Source organism: Pagrus major, chromosome 22, assembly GCF_040436345.1.
Source record: "Pagrus major chromosome 22, Pma_NU_1.0".
Taxonomy (NCBI): Eukaryota; Metazoa; Chordata; class Actinopteri; order Spariformes; family Sparidae; genus Pagrus; species Pagrus major.
In genome coordinates, this window is record NC_133236.1 from 4,543,118 (window position 1) to 4,561,544 (window position 18,427).

The following is an 18,427-nucleotide window of genomic DNA, read 5'->3' on the forward strand; positions in this document are numbered from 1 at the left end:
ACCTCTCCAGAAGAAAGCAGCGTCGTTAGTGCGCCGCTGCTGTTGAAGACTCCCAAAGTACAGTCGTTTCACCGCCCTTCTAGGCAGGCACGAAGATCCTCCACAGCCTCACTGTTCCACTTCTTTGGTATCCTCAGCACAAGCCTAGAGAGCTCCAATTTCGGCTCGCATGCAGCGATGAGGTGGACCATGCCGCGGGAAGGGTGGCCCTGCACTGCGCAGGGGATGGCGTGATATGCACCATCCATTGCAGTGTAACAACGATCCAAAGTATTCTCCTCTGTGGTCGGGCATTTGAGAAACTGTCCGTATATGGGGAGTTCATGGATTCCATTGGCTTTTTTTGGAAACGTTTGCAATTAGAACCATTGATGGTTATGAAATGTCCACGAAACCTATCCTTAACATTTAAAAATGTTTTCTGGCATTGGCAACGTTTGCGATTCGGTATTGAGGTGCTTTCCGCTGTACGTGTGCACATGCACCCTGCTTAGCGCCGTTTCCGTAGTGTAGTGGTCATCACGTTCGCCTAACACGCGAAAGGTCCCCGGTTCGAAACCGGGCGGAAACAGCTTTCGCTCTTCACGCTTGCACTGAACTGTTTAGTCAAATTATCAGTAAAACAGACCAAATGAAATTGGACAAAACACACGCACAAAAAGAAAACAACGCTGCTACCGTATACCACTGCGTACTTAATACGTTCTACTTGACAGGGAAGACAACATACAGGCACTAGCGTCCCCACTCAAAGAGTCAATGTTTCCATAGATTTTCCTACTTCCATTGCTTTTGAACTTACAGTACTGAAGTCTTCAGGCTCTTTTATCGCCGCTGAATGTTTCGTCCCGCAAGCCTTGCGATTCAGTGAGGAGGTGCATGAACGCGTGCACCTGCAGGGACAGGACCCCTGCGAGTTTCCGTAGTGTAGTGGTTATCACGTTCGCCTCACACGCGAAAGGTCCCCGGTTCGAAACCGGGCGGAAACACACTTGTTTGCTTATTATTGGTGAGTGTGAAAATCAAACTGTTGTCAGCCAAACCATCAGACAACCCCACAATGTGTAGCACTGGGAACACGTTAGTAGAGTCCTGGTTCTTCTCGTCATCAGGGAAGCTAATCATTTGGGCACAAGGACATGCCGTTTTGCAGTTTTGGTCAATCAATCATCAGTAGCTGGTAGAAAACAAAGCTCTCCCCGTCGGGGAATCGAACCCCGGTCTTCCGCGTGACAGGCGGAGATACTGTCCACTATACTAACGAGGACCGACTCATCCACGGTTTTGCATTGTGAGCGGGCTGCATGGGCCGTTTCAGCGGTTACCGAGAATACGCCGAGACTTACTGGGAAGCGTTTCCGCTGAAGGACAGTGACGCATTTTTGCTAATGTTCAGCTGATGATCGGCTACCAATTGAGGTCCTGTTGGCCAGGAAGCGAAAGGACAGCACAGCAGAACAGCAGTAGAACTCATCCTGGTCATTGGCCTGGCGCAAGTCGTCAACGGCTTGGTGGGCTTGAGGTTTGTAGTTGGTGATCTGTCTGAAGGAAGCAGGCTCGTTAGTGCGGAGCTGCTGTTGAAGACTCTCAGAGTACAGTCGTTTACACCTCTCCAGAAGAAAGCAGCGTCGTTAGTGCGCCGCTGCTGTTGAAGACTCCCAAAGTACAGTCGTTTCACCGCCCTTCTAGGCAGGCACGAAGATCCTCCACAGCCTCACTGTTCCACTTCTTTGGTATCCTCAGCACAAGCCTAGAGAGCTCCAATTTCGGCTCGCATGCAGCGATGAGGTGGACCATGCCGCGGGAAGGGTGGCCCTGCACTGCGCAGGGGATGGCGTGATATGCACCATCCATTGCAGTGTAACAACGATCCAAAGTATTCTCCTCTGTGGTCGGGCATTTGAGAAACTGTCCGTATATGGGGAGTTCATGGATTCCATTGGCTTTTTTTGGAAACGTTTGCAATTAGAACCATTGATGGTTATGAAATGTCCACGAAACCTATCCTTAACATTTAAAAATGTTTTCTGGCATTGGCAACGTTTGCGATTCGGTATTGAGGTGCTTTCCGCTGTACGTGTGCACATGCACCCTGCTTAGCGCCGTTTCCGTAGTGTAGTGGTCATCACGTTCGCCTAACACGCGAAAGGTCCCCGGTTCGAAACCGGGCGGAAACAGCTTTCGCTCTTCACGCTTGCACTGAACTGTTTAGTCAAATTATCAGTAAAACAGACCAAATGAAATTGGACAAAACACACGCACAAAAAGAAAACAACGCTGCTACCGTATACCACTGCGTACTTAATACGTTCTACTTGACAGGGAAGACAACATACAGGCACTAGCGTCCCCACTCAAAGAGTCAATGTTTCCATAGATTTTCCTACTTCCATTGCTTTTGAACTTACAGTACTGAAGTCTTCAGGCTCTTTTATCGCCGCTGAATGTTTCGTCCCGCAAGCCTTGCGATTCAGTGAGGAGGTGCATGAACGCGTGCACCTGCAGGGACAGGACCCCTGCGAGTTTCCGTAGTGTAGTGGTTATCACGTTCGCCTCACACGCGAAAGGTCCCCGGTTCGAAACCGGGCGGAAACACACTTGTTTGCTTATTATTGGTGAGTGTGAAAATCAAACTGTTGTCAGCCAAACCATCAGACAACCCCACAATGTGTAGCACTGGGAACACGTTAGTAGAGTCCTGGTTCTTCTCGTCATCAGGGAAGCTAATCATTTGGGCACAAGGACATGCCGTTTTGCAGTTTTGGTCAATCAATCATCAGTAGCTGGTAGAAAACAAAGCTCTCCCCGTCGGGGAATCGAACCCCGGTCTTCCGCGTGACAGGCGGAGATACTGTCCACTATACTAACGAGGACCGACTCGTCCACGGTTTTGCATTGTGAGCGGGCTGCATGGGCCGTTTCAGCGGTTACCGAGAATACGCCGAGACTTACTGGGAAGCGTTTCCGCTGAAGGACAGTGACGCATTTTTGCTAATGTTCAGCTGATGATCGGCTACCAATTGAGGTCCTGTTGGCCAGGAAGCGAAAGGACAGCACAGCAGAACAGCAGTAGAACTCATCCTGGTCATTGGCCTGGCGCAAGTCGTCAACGGCTTGGTGGGCTTGAGGTTTGTAGTTGGTGATCTGTCTGAAGGAAGCAGGCTCGTTAGTGCGGAGCTGCTGTTGAAGACTCTCAGAGTACAGTCGTTTACACCTCTCCAGAAGAAAGCAGCGTCGTTAGTGCGCCGCTGCTGTTGAAGACTCCCAAAGTACAGTCGTTTCACCGCCCTTCTAGGCAGGCACGAAGATCCTCCACAGCCTCACTGTTCCACTTCTTTGGTATCCTCAGCACAAGCCTAGAGAGCTCCAATTTCGGCTCGCATGCAGCGATGAGGTGGACCATGCCGCGGGAAGGGTGGCCCTGCACTGCGCAGGGGATGGCGTGATATGCACCATCCATTGCAGTGTAACAACGATCCAAAGTATTCTCCTCTGTGGTCGGGCATTTGAGAAACTGTCCGTATATGGGGAGTTCATGGATTCCATTGGCTTTTTTTGGAAACGTTTGCAATTAGAACCATTGATGGTTATGAAATGTCCACGAAACCTATCCTTAACATTTAAAAATGTTTTCTGGCATTGGCAACGTTTGCGATTCGGTATTGAGGTGCTTTCCGCTGTACGTGTGCACATGCACCCTGCTTAGCGCCGTTTCCGTAGTGTAGTGGTCATCACGTTCGCCTAACACGCGAAAGGTCCCCGGTTCGAAACCGGGCGGAAACAGCTTTCGCTCTTCACGCTTGCACTGAACTGTTTAGTCAAATTATCAGTAAAACAGACCAAATGAAATTGGACAAAACACACGCACAAAAAGAAAACAACGCTGCTACCGTATACCACTGCGTACTTAATACGTTCTACTTGACAGGGAAGACAACATACAGGCACTAGCGTCCCCACTCAAAGAGTCAATGTTTCCATAGATTTTCCTACTTCCATTGCTTTTGAACTTACAGTACTGAAGTCTTCAGGCTCTTTTATCGCCGCTGAATGTTTCGTCCCGCAAGCCTTGCGATTCAGTGAGGAGGTGCATGAACGCGTGCACCTGCAGGGACAGGACCCCTGCGAGTTTCCGTAGTGTAGTGGTTATCACGTTCGCCTCACACGCGAAAGGTCCCCGGTTCGAAACCGGGCGGAAACACACTTGTTTGCTTATTATTGGTGAGTGTGAAAATCAAACTGTTGTCAGCCAAACCATCAGACAACCCCACAATGTGTAGCACTGGGAACACGTTAGTAGAGTCCTGGTTCTTCTCGTCATCAGGGAAGCTAATCATTTGGGCACAAGGACATGCCGTTTTGCAGTTTTGGTCAATCAATCATCAGTAGCTGGTAGAAAACAAAGCTCTCCCCGTCGGGGAATCGAACCCCGGTCTTCCGCGTGACAGGCGGAGATACTGTCCACTATACTAACGAGGACCGACTCGTCCACGGTTTTGCATTGTGAGCGGGCTGCATGGGCCGTTTCAGCGGTTACCGAGAATACGCCGAGACTTACTGGGAAGCGTTTCCGCTGAAGGACAGTGACGCATTTTTGCTAATGTTCAGCTGATGATCGGCTACCAATTGAGGTCCTGTTGGCCAGGAAGCGAAAGGACAGCACAGCAGAACAGCAGTAGAACTCATCCTGGTCATTGGCCTGGCGCAAGTCGTCAACGGCTTGGTGGGCTTGAGGTTTGTAGTTGGTGATCTGTCTGAAGGAAGCAGGCTCGTTAGTGCGGAGCTGCTGTTGAAGACTCTCAGAGTACAGTCGTTTACACCTCTCCAGAAGAAAGCAGCGTCGTTAGTGCGCCGCTGCTGTTGAAGACTCCCAAAGTACAGTCGTTTCACCGCCCTTCTAGGCAGGCACGAAGATCCTCCACAGCCTCACTGTTCCACTTCTTTGGTATCCTCAGCACAAGCCTAGAGAGCTCCAATTTCGGCTCGCATGCAGCGATGAGGTGGACCATGCCGCGGGAAGGGTGGCCCTGCACTGCGCAGGGGATGGCGTGATATGCACCATCCATTGCAGTGTAACAACGATCCAAAGTATTCTCCTCTGTGGTCGGGCATTTGAGAAACTGTCCGTATATGGGGAGTTCATGGATTCCATTGGCTTTTTTTGGAAACGTTTGCAATTAGAACCATTGATGGTTATGAAATGTCCACGAAACCTATCCTTAACATTTAAAAATGTTTTCTGGCATTGGCAACGTTTGCGATTCGGTATTGAGGTGCTTTCCGCTGTACGTGTGCACATGCACCCTGCTTAGCGCCGTTTCCGTAGTGTAGTGGTCATCACGTTCGCCTAACACGTGAAAGGTCCCCGGTTCGAAACCGGGCGGAAACAGCTTTCGCTCTTCACGCTTGCACTGAACTGTTTAGTCAAATTATCAGTAAAACAGACCAAATGAAATTGGACAAAACACACGCACAAAAAGAAAACAACGCTGCTACCGTATACCACTGCGTACTTAATACGTTCTACTTGACAGGGAAGACAACATACAGGCACTAGCGTCCCCACTCAAAGAGTCAATGTTTCCATAGATTTTCCTACTTCCATTGCTTTTGAACTTACAGTACTGAAGTCTTCAGGCTCTTTTATCGCCGCTGAATGTTTCGTCCCGCAAGCCTTGCGATTCAGTGAGGAGGTGCATGAACGCGTGCACCTGCAGGGACAGGACCCCTGCGAGTTTCCGTAGTGTAGTGGTTATCACGTTCGCCTCACACGCGAAAGGTCCCCGGTTCGAAACCGGGCGGAAACACACTTGTTTGCTTATTATTGGTGAGTGTGAAAATCAAACTGTTGTCAGCCAAACCATCAGACAACCCCACAATGTGTAGCACTGGGAACACGTTAGTAGAGTCCTGGTTCTTCTCGTCATCAGGGAAGCTAATCATTTGGGCACAAGGACATGCCGTTTTGCAGTTTTGGTCAATCAATCATCAGTAGCTGGTAGAAAACAAAGCTCTCCCCGTCGGGGAATCGAACCCCGGTCTTCCGCGTGACAGGCGGAGATACTGTCCACTATACTAACGAGGACCGACTCGTCCACGGTTTTGCATTGTGAGCGGGCTGCATGGGCCGTTTCAGCGGTTACCGAGAATACGCCGAGACTTACTGGGAAGCGTTTCCGCTGAAGGACAGTGACGCATTTTTGCTAATGTTCAGCTGATGATCGGCTACCAATTGAGGTCCTGTTGGCCAGGAAGCGAAAGGACAGCACAGCAGAACAGCAGTAGAACTCATCCTGGTCATTGGCCTGGCGCAAGTCGTCAACGGCTTGGTGGGCTTGAGGTTTGTAGTTGGTGATCTGTCTGAAGGAAGCAGGCTCGTTAGTGCGGAGCTGCTGTTGAAGACTCTCAGAGTACAGTCGTTTACACCTCTCCAGAAGAAAGCAGCGTCGTTAGTGCGCCGCTGCTGTTGAAGACTCCCAAAGTACAGTCGTTTCACCGCCCTTCTAGGCAGGCACGAAGATCCTCCACAGCCTCACTGTTCCACTTCTTTGGTATCCTCAGCACAAGCCTAGAGAGCTCCAATTTCGGCTCGCATGCAGCGATGAGGTGGACCATGCCGCGGGAAGGGTGGCCCTGCACTGGGCAGGGGATGGCGTGATATGCACCATCCATTGCAGTGTAACAACGATCCAAAGTATTCTCCTCTGTGGTCGGGCATTTGAGAAACTGTCCGTATATGGGGAGTTCATGGATTCCATTGGCTTTTTTTGGAAACGTTTGCAATTAGAACCATTGATGGTTATGAAATGTCCACGAAACCTATCCTTAACATTTAAAAATGTTTTCTGGCATTGGCAACGTTTGCGATTCGGTATTGAGGTGCTTTCCGCTGTACGTGTGCACATGCACCCTGCTTAGCGCCGTTTCCGTAGTGTAGTGGTCATCACGTTCGCCTAACACGCGAAAGGTCCCCGGTTCGAAACCGGGCGGAAACAGCTTTCGCTCTTCACGCTTGCACTGAACTGTTTAGTCAAATTATCAGTAAAACAGACCAAATGAAATTGGACAAAACACACGCACAAAAAGAAAACAACGCTGCTACCGTATACCACTGCGTACTTAATACGTTCTACTTGACAGGGAAGACAACATACAGGCACTAGCGTCCCCACTCAAAGAGTCAATGTTTCCATAGATTTTCCTACTTCCATTGCTTTTGAACTTACAGTACTGAAGTCTTCAGGCTCTTTTATCGCCGCTGAATGTTTCGTCCCGCAAGCCTTGCGATTCAGTGAGGAGGTGCATGAACGCGTGCACCTGCAGGGACAGGACCCCTGCGAGTTTCCGTAGTGTAGTGGTTATCACGTTCGCCTCACACGCGAAAGGTCCCCGGTTCGAAACCGGGCGGAAACACACTTGTTTGCTTATTATTGGTGAGTGTGAAAATCAAACTGTTGTCAGCCAAACCATCAGACAACCCCACAATGTGTAGCACTGGGAACACGTTAGTAGAGTCCTGGTTCTTCTCGTCATCAGGGAAGCTAATCATTTGGGCACAAGGACATGTCTCATGCTGCCGTTTTGCAGTTTTGGTCAATCAATCATCAGTAGCTGGTAGAAAACAAAGCTCTCCCCGTCGGGGAATTGAACCCCGGTCTTCCGCGTGACAGGCGGAGATACTGTCCACTATACTAACGAGGACCGACTCGTCCACGGTTTTGCATTGTGAGCGGGCTGCATGGGCCGTTTCAGCGGTTACCGAGAATACGCCGAGACTTACTGGGAAGCGTTTCCGCTGAAGGACAGTGACGCATTTTTGCTAATGTTCAGCTGATGATCGGCTACCAATTGAGGTCCTGTTGGCCAGGAAGCGAAAGGACAGCACAGCAGAACAGCAGTAGAACTCATCCTGGTCATTGGCCTGGCGCAAGTCGTCAACGGCTTGGTGGGCTTGAGGTTTGTAGTTGGTGATCTGTCTGAAGGAAGCAGGCTCGTTAGTGCGGAGCTGCTGTTGAAGACTCTCAGAGTACAGTCGTTTACACCTCTCCAGAAGAAAGCAGCGTCGTTAGTGCGCCGCTGCTGTTGAAGACTCCCAAAGTACAGTCGTTTCACCGCCCTTCTAGGCAGGCACGAAGATCCTCCACAGCCTCACTGTTCCACTTCTTTGGTATCCTCAGCACAAGCCTAGAGAGCTCCAATTTCGGCTCGCATGCAGCGATGAGGTGGACCATGCCGCGGGAAGGGTGGCCCTGCACTGCGCAGGGGATGGCGTGATATGCACCATCCATTGCAGTGTAACAACGATCCAAAGTATTCTCCTCTGTGGTCGGGCATTTGAGAAACTGTCCGTATATGGGGAGTTCATGGATTCCATTGGCTTTTTTTGGAAACGTTTGCAATTAGAACCATTGATGGTTATGAAATGTCCACGAAACCTATCCTTAACATTTAAAAATGTTTTCTGGCATTGGCAACGTTTGCGATTCGGTATTGAGGTGCTTTCCGCTGTACGTGTGCACATGCACCCTGCTTAGCGCCGTTTCCGTAGTGTAGTGGTCATCACGTTCGCCTAACACGCGAAAGGTCCCCGGTTCGAAACCGGGCGGAAACAGCTTTCGCTCTTCACGCTTGCACTGAACTGTTTAGTCAAATTATCAGTAAAACAGACCAAATGAAATTGGACAAAACACACGCACAAAAAGAAAACAACGCTGCTACCGTATACCACTGCGTACTTAATACGTTCTACTTGACAGGGAAGACAACATACAGGCACTAGCGTCCCCACTCAAAGAGTCAATGTTTCCATAGATTTTCCTACTTCCATTGCTTTTGAACTTACAGTACTGAAGTCTTCAGGCTCTTTTATCGCCGCTGAATGTTTCGTCCCGCAAGCCTTGCGATTCAGTGAGGAGGTGCATGAACGCGTGCACCTGCAGGGACAGGACCCCTGCGAGTTTCCGTAGTGTAGTGGTTATCACGTTCGCCTCACACGCGAAAGGTCCCCGGTTCGAAACCGGGCGGAAACACACTTGTTTGCTTATTATTGGTGAGTGTGAAAATCAAACTGTTGTCAGCCAAACCATCAGACAACCCCACAATGTGTAGCACTGGGAACACGTTAGTAGAGTCCTGGTTCTTCTCGTCATCAGGGAAGCTAATCATTTGGGCACAAGGACATGCCGTTTTGCAGTTTTGGTCAATCAATCATCAGTAGCTGGTAGAAAACAAAGCTCTCCCCGTCGGGGAATCGAACCCCGGTCTTCCGCGTGACAGGCGGAGATACTGTCCACTATACTAACGAGGACCGACTCATCCACGGTTTTGCATTGTGAGCGGGCTGCATGGGCCGTTTCAGCGGTTACCGAGAATACGCCGAGACTTACTGGGAAGCGTTTCCGCTGAAGGACAGTGACGCATTTTTGCTAATGTTCAGCTGATGATCGGCTACCAATTGAGGTCCTGTTGGCCAGGAAGCGAAAGGACAGCACAGCAGAACAGCAGTAGAACTCATCCTGGTAATTGGCCTGGCGCAAGTCGTCAACGGCTTGGTGGGCTTGAGGTTTGTAGTTGGTGATCTGTCTGAAGGATGCAGGCTCGTTAGTGCGGAGCTGCTGTTGAAGACTCTCATAGTACAGTCGTTTACACCTCTCCAGAAGAAAGCAGCGTCGTTAGTGCGCCGCTGCTGTTGAAGACTCCCAAAGTACAGTCGTTTCACCGCCCTTCTAGGCAGGCACGAAGATCCTCCACAGCCTCACTGTTCCACTTCTTTGGTATCCTCAGCACAAGCCTAGAGAGCTCCAATTTCGGCTCGCATGCAGCGATGAGGTGGACCATGCCGCGGGAAGGGTGGCCCTGCACTGCGCAGGGGATGGCGTGATATGCACCATCCATTGCAGTGTAACAACGATCCAAAGTATTCTCCTCTGTGGTCGGGCATTTGAGAAACTGTCCGTATATGGGGAGTTCATGGATTCCATTGGCTTTTTTTGGAAACGTTTGCAATTAGAACCATTGATGGTTATGAAATGTCCACGAAACCTATCCTTAACATTTAAAAATGTTTTCTGGCATTGGCAACGTTTGCGATTCGGTATTGAGGTGCTTTCCGCTGTACGTGTGCACATGCACCCTGCTTAGCGCCGTTTCCGTAGTGTAGTGGTCATCACGTTCGCCTAACACGCGAAAGGTCCCCGGTTCGAAACCGGGCGGAAACAGCTTTCGCTCTTCACGCTTGCACTGAACTGTTTAGTCAAATTATCAGTAAAACAGACCAAATGAAATTGGACAAAACACACGCACAAAAAGAAAACAACGCTGCTACCGTATACCACTGCGTACTTAATACGTTCTACTTGACAGGGAAGACAACATACAGGCACTAGCGTCCCCACTCAAAGAGTCAATGTTTCCATAGATTTTCCTACTTCCATTGCTTTTGAACTTACAGTACTGAAGTCTTCAGGCTCTTTTGAGGAGGTGCATGAACACGTGCACCTGCAGGGAGAGGACCCCTGCGAGTTTCCGTAGTGTAGTGGTTATCACGTTCGCCTCACACGCGAAAGGTCCCCGGTTCGAAACCGGGCGGAAACACACTTGTTTGCTTATTATTGGTGAGTGTGAAAATCAAACTGTTGTCAGCCAAACCATCAGACAACCCCACAATGTGTAGCACTGGGAACACGTTAGTAGAGTCCTGGTTCTTCTCGTCATCAGGGAAGCTAATCATTTGGGCACAAGGACATGCCGTTTTGCAGTTTTGGTCAATCAATCATCAGTAGCTGGTAGAAAACAAAGCTCTCCCCGTCGGGGAATCGAACCCCGGTCTTCCGCGTGACAGGCGGAGATACTGTCCACTATACTAACGAGGACCGACTGATCCATGGTTTTGCATTGTGAGCGGGCTGCATGGGCCGTTTCAGCGTTTACCGAGAATACGCCGAGACTTACTGGGAAGCGTTTCCGCTGAAGGACAGTGACGCATTTTTGCTAATGTTCAGCTGATGATCGGCTACCAATTGAGGTCCTGTTGGCCAGGAAGCGAAAGGACAGCACAGCAGAACAGCAGTAGAACTCATCCTGGTCATTGGCCTGGCGCAAGTCGTCAACGGCTTGGTGGGCTTGAGGTTTGTAGTTGGTGATCTGTCTGAAGGAAGCAGGCTCGTTAGTGCGGCGCTGCTGTTGAAGACTCTCAGAGTACAGTCGTTTACACCTCTCCAGAAGAAAGCAGCGTCGTTAGTGCGCCGCTGCTGTTGAAGACTCCCAAAGTACAGTCGTTTCACCGCCCTTCTAGGCAGGCACGAAGATCCTCCACAGCCTCACTGTTCCACTTCTTTGGTATCCTCAGCACAAGCCTAGAGCGCTCCAATTTCGGCTCGCATGCAGCGATGAGGTGGACCATGCCGCGGGAAGGGTGGCCCTGCACTGCGCAGGGGATGGCGTGATATGCACCATCCATTGCAGTGTAACAACGATCCAAAGTATTCTCCACTGTGGTCGGGCATTTGAGAAACTGTCCGTATATGGGGAGTTCATGGATTCCATTGGCTTTTTTTGGAAACGTTTGCAATTAGAACCATTGATGGTTATGAAATGTCCACGAAACCTATCCTTAACATTTAAAAATGTTTTCTGGCATTGGCAACGTTTGCGATTCGGTATTGAGGTGCTTTCCGCTGTACGTGTGCACATGCACCCTGCTTAGCGCCGTTTCCGTAGTGTAGTGGTCATCACGTTCGCCTAACACGCGAAAGGTCCCCGGTTCGAAACCGGGCGGAAACAGCTTTCGCTCTTCACGCTTGCACTGAACTGTTTAGTCAAATTATCAGTAAAACAGACCAAATGAAATTGGACAAAACACACGCACAAAAAGAAAACAACGCTGCTACCGTATACCACTGCGTACTTAATACGTTCTACTTGACAGGGAAGACAACATACAGGCACTAGCGTCCCCACTCAAAGAGTCAATGTTTCCATAGATTTTCCTACTTCCATTGCTTTCGAACTTACAGTACTGAAGTCTTCAGGCTCTTTTATCGCCGCTGAATCGAACCCCGGTCTTCCGAGTGACAGGCGGAGATACTGTCTACTATACTAACGAGGACCGACTCATCCACAGTTTTGCATTGTGAGCGGGCTGCATGGGCCGTTTCAGCGGTTACCGAGAATACGCCGAGACTTACTGGGAAGCGTTTCCGCTGAAGGACAGTGACGCATTTTTGCTAATGTTCAGCTGATGATCGGCTACCAATTGAGGTCCTGTTGGCCAGGAAGCGAAAGGACAGCACAGCAGAACAGCAGTAGAACTCATCCTGGTCATTGGCCTGGCGCAAGTCGTCAACGGCTTGGTGGGCTTGAGGTTTGTAGTTGGTGATCTGTCTGAAGGAAGCAGGCTCGTTAGTGCGGAGCTGCTGTTGAAGACTCTCAGAGTACAGTCGTTTACACCTCTCCAGAAGAAAGCAGCGTCGTTAGTGCGCCGCTGCTGTTGAAGACTCCCAAAGTACAGTCGTTTCACCGCCCTTCTAGGCAGGCACGAAGATCCTCCACAGCCTCACTGTTCCACTTCTTTGGTATCCTCAGCACAAGCCTAGAGAGCTCCAATTTCGGCTCGCATGCAGCGATGAGGTGGACCATGCCGCGGGAAGGGTGGCCCTGCACTGCGCAGGGGATGGCGTGATATGCACCATCCATTGCAGTGTAACAACGATCCAAAGTATTCTCCTCTGTGGTCGGGCATTTGAGAAACTGTCCGTATATGGGGAGTTCATGGATTCCATTGGCTTTTTTTGGAAACGTTTGCAATTAGAACCATTGATGGTTATGAAATGTCCACGAAACCTATCCTTAACATTTAAAAATGTTTTCTGGCATTGGCAACGTTTGCGATTCGGTATTGAGGTGCTTTCCGCTGTACGTGTGCACATGCACCCTGCTTAGCGCCGTTTCCGTAGTGTAGTGGTCATCACGTTCGCCTAACACGCGAAAGGTCCCCGGTTCGAAACCGGGCGGAAACAGCTTTCGCTCTTCACGCTTGCACTGAACTGTTTAGTCAAATTATCAGTAAAACAGACCAAATGAAATTGGACAAAACACACGCACAAAAAGAAAACAACGCTGCTACCGTATACCACTGCGTACTTAATACGTTCTACTTGACAGGGAAGACAACATACAGGCACTAGCGTCCCCACTCAAAGAGTCAATGTTTCCATAGATTTTCCTACTTCCATTGCTTTTGAACTTACAGTACTGAAGTCTTCAGGCTCTTTTATCGCCGCTGAATGTTTCGTCCCGCAAGCCTTGCGATTCAGTGAGGAGGTGCATGAACGCGTGCACCTGCAGGGACAGGACCCCTGCGAGTTTCCGTAGTGTAGTGGTTATCACGTTCGCCTCACACGCGAAAGGTCCCCGGTTCGAAACCGGGCGGAAACACACTTGTTTGCTTATTATTGGTGAGTGTGAAAATCAAACTGTTGTCAGCCAAACCATCAGACAACCCCACAATGTGTAGCACTGGGAACACGTTAGTAGAGTCCTGGTTCTTCTCGTCATCAGGGAAGCTAATCATTTGGGCACAAGGACATGTCTCATGCTGCCGTTTTGCAGTTTTGGTCAATCAATCATCAGTAGCTGGTAGAAAACAAAGCTCTCCCCGTCGGGGAATTGAACCCCGGTCTTCCGCGTGACAGGCGGAGATACTGTCCACTATACTAACGAGGACCGACTCGTCCACGGTTTTGCATTGTGAGCGGGCTGCATGGGCCGTTTCAGCGGTTACCGAGAATACGCCGAGACTTACTGGGAAGCGTTTCCGCTGAAGGACAGTGACGCATTTTTGCTAATGTTCAGCTGATGATCGGCTACCAATTGAGGTCCTGTTGGCCAGGAAGCGAAAGGACAGCACAGCAGAACAGCAGTAGAACTCATCCTGGTCATTGGCCTGGCGCAAGTCGTCAACGGCTTGGTGGGCTTGAGGTTTGTAGTTGGTGATCTGTCTGAAGGAAGCAGGCTCGTTAGTGCGGAGCTGCTGTTGAAGACTCTCAGAGTACAGTCGTTTACACCTCTCCAGAAGAAAGCAGCGTCGTTAGTGCGCCGCTGCTGTTGAAGACTCCCAAAGTACAGTCGTTTCACCGCCCTTCTAGGCAGGCACGAAGATCCTCCACAGCCTCACTGTTCCACTTCTTTGGTATCCTCAGCACAAGCCTAGAGAGCTCCAATTTCGGCTCGCATGCAGCGATGAGGTGGACCATGCCGCGGGAAGGGTGGCCCTGCACTGCGCAGGGGATGGCGTGATATGCACCATCCATTGCAGTGTAACAACGATCCAAAGTATTCTCCTCTGTGGTCGGGCATTTGAGAAACTGTCCGTATATGGGGAGTTCATGGATTCCATTGGCTTTTTTTGGAAACGTTTGCAATTAGAACCATTGATGGTTATGAAATGTCCACGAAACCTATCCTTAACATTTAAAAATGTTTTCTGGCATTGGCAACGTTTGCGATTCGGTATTGAGGTGCTTTCCGCTGTACGTGTGCACATGCACCCTGCTTAGCGCCGTTTCCGTAGTGTAGTGGTCATCACGTTCGCCTAACACGCGAAAGGTCCCCGGTTCGAAACCGGGCGGAAACAGCTTTCGCTCTTCACGCTTGCACTGAACTGTTTAGTCAAATTATCAGTAAAACAGACCAAATGAAATTGGACAAAACACACGCACAAAAAGAAAACAACGCTGCTACCGTATACCACTGCGTACTTAATACGTTCTACTTGACAGGGAAGACAACATACAGGCACTAGCGTCCCCACTCAAAGAGTCAATGTTTCCATAGATTTTCCTACTTCCATTGCTTTTGAACTTACAGTACTGAAGTCTTCAGGCTCTTTTATCGCCGCTGAATGTTTCGTCCCGCAAGCCTTGCGATTCAGTGAGGAGGTGCATGAACGCGTGCACCTGCAGGGACAGGACCCCTGCGAGTTTCCGTAGTGTAGTGGTTATCACGTTCGCCTCACACGCGAAAGGTCCCCGGTTCGAAACCGGGCGGAAACACACTTGTTTGCTTATTATTGGTGAGTGTGAAAATCAAACTGTTGTCAGCCAAACCATCAGACAACCCCACAATGTGTAGCACTGGGAACACGTTAGTAGAGTCCTGGTTCTTCTCGTCATCAGGGAAGCTAATCATTTGGGCACAAGGACATGCCGTTTTGCAGTTTTGGTCAATCAATCATCAGTAGCTGGTAGAAAATAAAGCTCTCCCCGTCGGGGAATCGAACCCCGGTCTTCCGCGTGACAGGCGGAGATACTGTCCACTATACTAACGAGGACCGACTCATCCACGGTTTTGCATTGTGAGCGGGCTGCATGGGCCGTTTCAGCGGTTACCGAGAATACGCCGAGACTTACTGGGAAGCGTTTCCGCTGAAGGACAGTGACGCATTTTTGCTAATGTTCAGCTGATGATCGGCTACCAATTGAGGTCCTGTTGGCCAGGAAGCGAAAGGACAGCACAGCAGAACAGCAGTAGAACTCATCCTGGTCATTGGCCTGGCGCAAGTCGTCAACGGCTTGGTGGGCTTGAGGTTTGTAGTTGGTGATCTGTCTGAAGGATGCAGGCTCGTTAGTGCGGAGCTGCTGTTGAAGACTCTCATAGTACAGTCGTTTACACCTCTCCAGAAGAAAGCAGCGTCGTTAGTGCGCCGCTGCTGTTGAAGACTCCCAAAGTACAGTCGTTTCACCGCCCTTCTAGGCAGGCACGAAGATCCTCCACAGCCTCACTGTTCCACTTCTTTGGTATCCTCAGCACAAGCCTAGAGAGCTCCAATTTCGGCTCGCATGCAGCGATGAGGTGGACCATGCCGCGGGAAGGGTGGCCCTGCACTGCGCAGGGGATGGCGTGATATGCACCATCCATTGCAGTGTAAAAACGATCCAAAGTATTCTCCTCTGTGGTCGGGCATTTGAGAAACTGTCCGTATATGGGGAGTTCATGGATTCCATTGGCTTTTTTTGGAAACGTTTGCAATTAGAACCATTGATGGTTATGAAATGTCCACGAAACCTATCCTTAACATTTAAAAATGTTTTCTGGCATTGGCAACGTTTGCGATTCGGTATTGAGGTGCTTTCCGCTGTACGTGTGCACATGCACCCTGCTTAGCGCCGTTTCCGTAGTGTAGTGGTCATCACGTTCGCCTAACACGCGAAAGGTCCCCGGTTCGAAACCGGGCGGAAACAGCTTTCGCTCTTCACGCTTGCACTGAACTGTTTAGTCAAATTATCAGTAAAACAGACCAAATGAAATTGGACAAAACACACGCACAAAAAGAAAACAACGCTGCTACCGTATACCACTGCGTACTTAATACGTTCTACTTGACAGGGAAGACAACATACAGGCACTAGCGTCCCCACTCAAAGAGTCAATGTTTCCATAGATTTTCCTACTTCCATTGCTTTTGAACTTACAGTACTGAAGTCTTCAGGCTCTTTTATCGCCGCTGAATGTTTCGTCCCGCAAGCCTTGCGATTCAGTGAGGAGGTGCATGAACGCGTGCACCTGCAGGGACAGGACCCCTGCGAGTTTCCGTAGTGTAGTGGTTATCACGTTCGCCTCACACGCGAAAGGTCCCCGGTTCGAAACCGGGCGGAAACACACTTGTTTGCTTATTATTGGTGAGTGTGAAAATCAAACTGTTGTCAGCCAAACCATCAGACAACCCCACAATGTGTAGCACTGGGAACACGTTAGTAGAGTCCTGGTTCTTCTCGTCATCAGGGAAGCTAATCATTTGGGCACAAGGACATGTCTCATGCTGCCGTTTTGCAGTTTTGGTCAATCAATCATCAGTAGCTGGTAGAAAACAAAGCTCTCCCCGTCGGGAATTGAACCCCGGTCTTCCGCGTGACAGGCGGAGATACTGTCCACTATACTAACGAGGACCGACTCGTCCACGGTTTTGCATTGTGAGCGGGCTGCATGGGCCGTTTCAGCGGTTACCGAGAATACGCCGAGACTTACTGGGAAGCGTTTCCGCTGAAGGACAGTGACGCATTTTTGCTAATGTTCAGCTGATGATCGGCTACCAATTGAGGTCCTGTTGGCCAGGAAGCGAAAGGACAGCACAGCAGAACAGCAGTAGAACTCATCCTGGTCATTGGCCTGGCGCAAGTCGTCAACGGCTTGGTGGGCTTGAGGTTTGTAGTTGGTGATCTGTCTGAAGGAAGCAGGCTCGTTAGTGCGGAGCTGCTGTTGAAGACTCTCAGAGTACAGTCGTTTACACCTCTCCAGAAGAAAGCAGCGTCGTTAGTGCGCCGCTGCTGTTGAAGACTCCCAAAGTACAGTCGTTTCACCGCCCTTCTAGGCAGGCACGAAGATCCTCCACAGCCTCACTGTTCCACTTCTTTGGTATCCTCAGCACAAGCCTAGAGAGCTCCAATTTCGGCTCGCATGCAGCGATGAGGTGGACCATGCCGTGGGAAGGGTGGCCCTGCACTGCGCAGGGGATGGCGTGATATGCACCATCCATTGCAGTGTAACAACGATCCAAAGTATTCTCCTCTGTGGTCGGGCATTTGAGAAACTGTCCGTATATGGGGAGTTCATGGATTCCATTGGCTTTTTTTGGAAACGTTTGCAATTAGAACCATTGATGGTTATGAAATGTCCACGAAACCTATCCTTAACATTTAAAAATGTTTTCTGGCATTGGCAACGTTTGCGATTCGGTATTGAGGTGCTTTCCGCTGTACGTGTGCACATGCACCCTGCTTAGCGCCGTTTCCGTAGTGTAGTGGTCATCACGTTCGCCTAACACGCGAAAGGTCCCCGGTTCGAAACCGGGCGGAAACAGCTTTCGCTCTTCACGCTTGCACTGAACTGTTTAGTCAAATTATCAGTAAAACAGACCAAATGAAATTGGACAAAACACACGCACAAAAAGAAAACAACGCTGCTACCGTATACCACTGCGTACTTAATACGTTCTACTTGACAGGGAAGACAACATACAGGCACTAGCGTCCCCACTCAAAGAGTCAATGTTTCCATAGATTTTCCTACTTCCATTGCTTTTGAACTTACAGTACTGAAGTCTTCAGGCTCTTTTATCGCCGCTGAATGTTTCGTCCCGCAAGCCTTGCGATTCAGTGAGGAGGTGCATGAACGCGTGCACCTGCAGGGACAGGACCCCTGCGAGTTTCCGTAGTGTAGTGGTTATCACGTTCGCCTCACACGCGAAAGGTCCCCGGTTCGAAACCGGGCGGAAACACACTTGTTTGCTTATTATTGGTGAGTGTGAAAATCAAACTGTTGTCAGCCAAACCATCAGACAACCCCACAATGTGTAGCACTGGGAACACGTTAGTAGAGTCCTGGTTCTTCTCGTCATCAGGGAAGCTAATCATTTGGGCACAAGGACATGCCG

The 18,427-nt window shown here is 49.9% G+C and overlaps 29 non-coding genes across 29 annotated transcripts; 22 read left to right on the forward strand and 7 right to left on the reverse strand.

The window, feature by feature from the left end:
- The first annotated feature begins 498 nt into the window (after positions 1 to 498).
- trnav-aac (transfer RNA valine (anticodon AAC)) lies at positions 499 to 571 on the forward strand. Its single transcript has one exon. It is a non-coding gene; the product is annotated as a tRNA-Val (tRNA).
- A 345-nt stretch (positions 572 to 916) lies between these two features.
- On the forward strand, positions 917 to 989 carry trnav-cac (transfer RNA valine (anticodon CAC)). Its single transcript has one exon. It is a non-coding gene; the product is annotated as a tRNA-Val (tRNA).
- Positions 990 to 1,195: 206 nt separating this feature from the next.
- trnad-guc (transfer RNA aspartic acid (anticodon GUC)) lies at positions 1,196 to 1,267 on the reverse strand. The gene has a single exon. It is a non-coding gene; the product is annotated as a tRNA-Asp (tRNA).
- An 837-nt stretch (positions 1,268 to 2,104) lies between these two features.
- Positions 2,105 to 2,177, forward strand: trnav-aac (transfer RNA valine (anticodon AAC)). Its single transcript has one exon. It is a non-coding gene; the product is annotated as a tRNA-Val (tRNA).
- Positions 2,178 to 2,522: 345 nt separating this feature from the next.
- trnav-cac (transfer RNA valine (anticodon CAC)) lies at positions 2,523 to 2,595 on the forward strand. Its single transcript has one exon. It is a non-coding gene; the product is annotated as a tRNA-Val (tRNA).
- Positions 2,596 to 2,801: 206 nt separating this feature from the next.
- trnad-guc (transfer RNA aspartic acid (anticodon GUC)) lies at positions 2,802 to 2,873 on the reverse strand. The gene has a single exon. It is a non-coding gene; the product is annotated as a tRNA-Asp (tRNA).
- Positions 2,874 to 3,710: 837 nt separating this feature from the next.
- Positions 3,711 to 3,783, forward strand: trnav-aac (transfer RNA valine (anticodon AAC)). The gene has a single exon. It is a non-coding gene; the product is annotated as a tRNA-Val (tRNA).
- Positions 3,784 to 4,128: 345 nt separating this feature from the next.
- trnav-cac (transfer RNA valine (anticodon CAC)) lies at positions 4,129 to 4,201 on the forward strand. Its single transcript has one exon. It is a non-coding gene; the product is annotated as a tRNA-Val (tRNA).
- Positions 4,202 to 4,407: 206 nt separating this feature from the next.
- trnad-guc (transfer RNA aspartic acid (anticodon GUC)) lies at positions 4,408 to 4,479 on the reverse strand. The gene has a single exon. It is a non-coding gene; the product is annotated as a tRNA-Asp (tRNA).
- A 1,255-nt stretch (positions 4,480 to 5,734) lies between these two features.
- Positions 5,735 to 5,807, forward strand: trnav-cac (transfer RNA valine (anticodon CAC)). Its single transcript has one exon. It is a non-coding gene; the product is annotated as a tRNA-Val (tRNA).
- A 206-nt stretch (positions 5,808 to 6,013) lies between these two features.
- trnad-guc (transfer RNA aspartic acid (anticodon GUC)) lies at positions 6,014 to 6,085 on the reverse strand. The gene has a single exon. It is a non-coding gene; the product is annotated as a tRNA-Asp (tRNA).
- An 837-nt stretch (positions 6,086 to 6,922) lies between these two features.
- Positions 6,923 to 6,995, forward strand: trnav-aac (transfer RNA valine (anticodon AAC)). The gene has a single exon. It is a non-coding gene; the product is annotated as a tRNA-Val (tRNA).
- Positions 6,996 to 7,340: 345 nt separating this feature from the next.
- trnav-cac (transfer RNA valine (anticodon CAC)) lies at positions 7,341 to 7,413 on the forward strand. Its single transcript has one exon. It is a non-coding gene; the product is annotated as a tRNA-Val (tRNA).
- Positions 7,414 to 8,538: 1,125 nt separating this feature from the next.
- On the forward strand, positions 8,539 to 8,611 carry trnav-aac (transfer RNA valine (anticodon AAC)). Its single transcript has one exon. It is a non-coding gene; the product is annotated as a tRNA-Val (tRNA).
- A 345-nt stretch (positions 8,612 to 8,956) lies between these two features.
- trnav-cac (transfer RNA valine (anticodon CAC)) lies at positions 8,957 to 9,029 on the forward strand. The gene has a single exon. It is a non-coding gene; the product is annotated as a tRNA-Val (tRNA).
- Positions 9,030 to 9,235: 206 nt separating this feature from the next.
- Positions 9,236 to 9,307, reverse strand: trnad-guc (transfer RNA aspartic acid (anticodon GUC)). Its single transcript has one exon. It is a non-coding gene; the product is annotated as a tRNA-Asp (tRNA).
- Positions 9,308 to 10,144: 837 nt separating this feature from the next.
- Positions 10,145 to 10,217, forward strand: trnav-aac (transfer RNA valine (anticodon AAC)). The gene has a single exon. It is a non-coding gene; the product is annotated as a tRNA-Val (tRNA).
- A 303-nt stretch (positions 10,218 to 10,520) lies between these two features.
- On the forward strand, positions 10,521 to 10,593 carry trnav-cac (transfer RNA valine (anticodon CAC)). The gene has a single exon. It is a non-coding gene; the product is annotated as a tRNA-Val (tRNA).
- A 206-nt stretch (positions 10,594 to 10,799) lies between these two features.
- Positions 10,800 to 10,871, reverse strand: trnad-guc (transfer RNA aspartic acid (anticodon GUC)). The gene has a single exon. It is a non-coding gene; the product is annotated as a tRNA-Asp (tRNA).
- Positions 10,872 to 11,708: 837 nt separating this feature from the next.
- Positions 11,709 to 11,781, forward strand: trnav-aac (transfer RNA valine (anticodon AAC)). The gene has a single exon. It is a non-coding gene; the product is annotated as a tRNA-Val (tRNA).
- A 1,162-nt stretch (positions 11,782 to 12,943) lies between these two features.
- On the forward strand, positions 12,944 to 13,016 carry trnav-aac (transfer RNA valine (anticodon AAC)). Its single transcript has one exon. It is a non-coding gene; the product is annotated as a tRNA-Val (tRNA).
- Positions 13,017 to 13,361: 345 nt separating this feature from the next.
- On the forward strand, positions 13,362 to 13,434 carry trnav-cac (transfer RNA valine (anticodon CAC)). The gene has a single exon. It is a non-coding gene; the product is annotated as a tRNA-Val (tRNA).
- A 1,125-nt stretch (positions 13,435 to 14,559) lies between these two features.
- On the forward strand, positions 14,560 to 14,632 carry trnav-aac (transfer RNA valine (anticodon AAC)). Its single transcript has one exon. It is a non-coding gene; the product is annotated as a tRNA-Val (tRNA).
- Positions 14,633 to 14,977: 345 nt separating this feature from the next.
- On the forward strand, positions 14,978 to 15,050 carry trnav-cac (transfer RNA valine (anticodon CAC)). Its single transcript has one exon. It is a non-coding gene; the product is annotated as a tRNA-Val (tRNA).
- A 206-nt stretch (positions 15,051 to 15,256) lies between these two features.
- On the reverse strand, positions 15,257 to 15,328 carry trnad-guc (transfer RNA aspartic acid (anticodon GUC)). The gene has a single exon. It is a non-coding gene; the product is annotated as a tRNA-Asp (tRNA).
- Positions 15,329 to 16,165: 837 nt separating this feature from the next.
- Positions 16,166 to 16,238, forward strand: trnav-aac (transfer RNA valine (anticodon AAC)). Its single transcript has one exon. It is a non-coding gene; the product is annotated as a tRNA-Val (tRNA).
- A 345-nt stretch (positions 16,239 to 16,583) lies between these two features.
- trnav-cac (transfer RNA valine (anticodon CAC)) lies at positions 16,584 to 16,656 on the forward strand. The gene has a single exon. It is a non-coding gene; the product is annotated as a tRNA-Val (tRNA).
- A 1,124-nt stretch (positions 16,657 to 17,780) lies between these two features.
- On the forward strand, positions 17,781 to 17,853 carry trnav-aac (transfer RNA valine (anticodon AAC)). The gene has a single exon. It is a non-coding gene; the product is annotated as a tRNA-Val (tRNA).
- Positions 17,854 to 18,198: 345 nt separating this feature from the next.
- trnav-cac (transfer RNA valine (anticodon CAC)) lies at positions 18,199 to 18,271 on the forward strand. Its single transcript has one exon. It is a non-coding gene; the product is annotated as a tRNA-Val (tRNA).
- Positions 18,272 to 18,427: the final 156 nt, after the last annotated feature.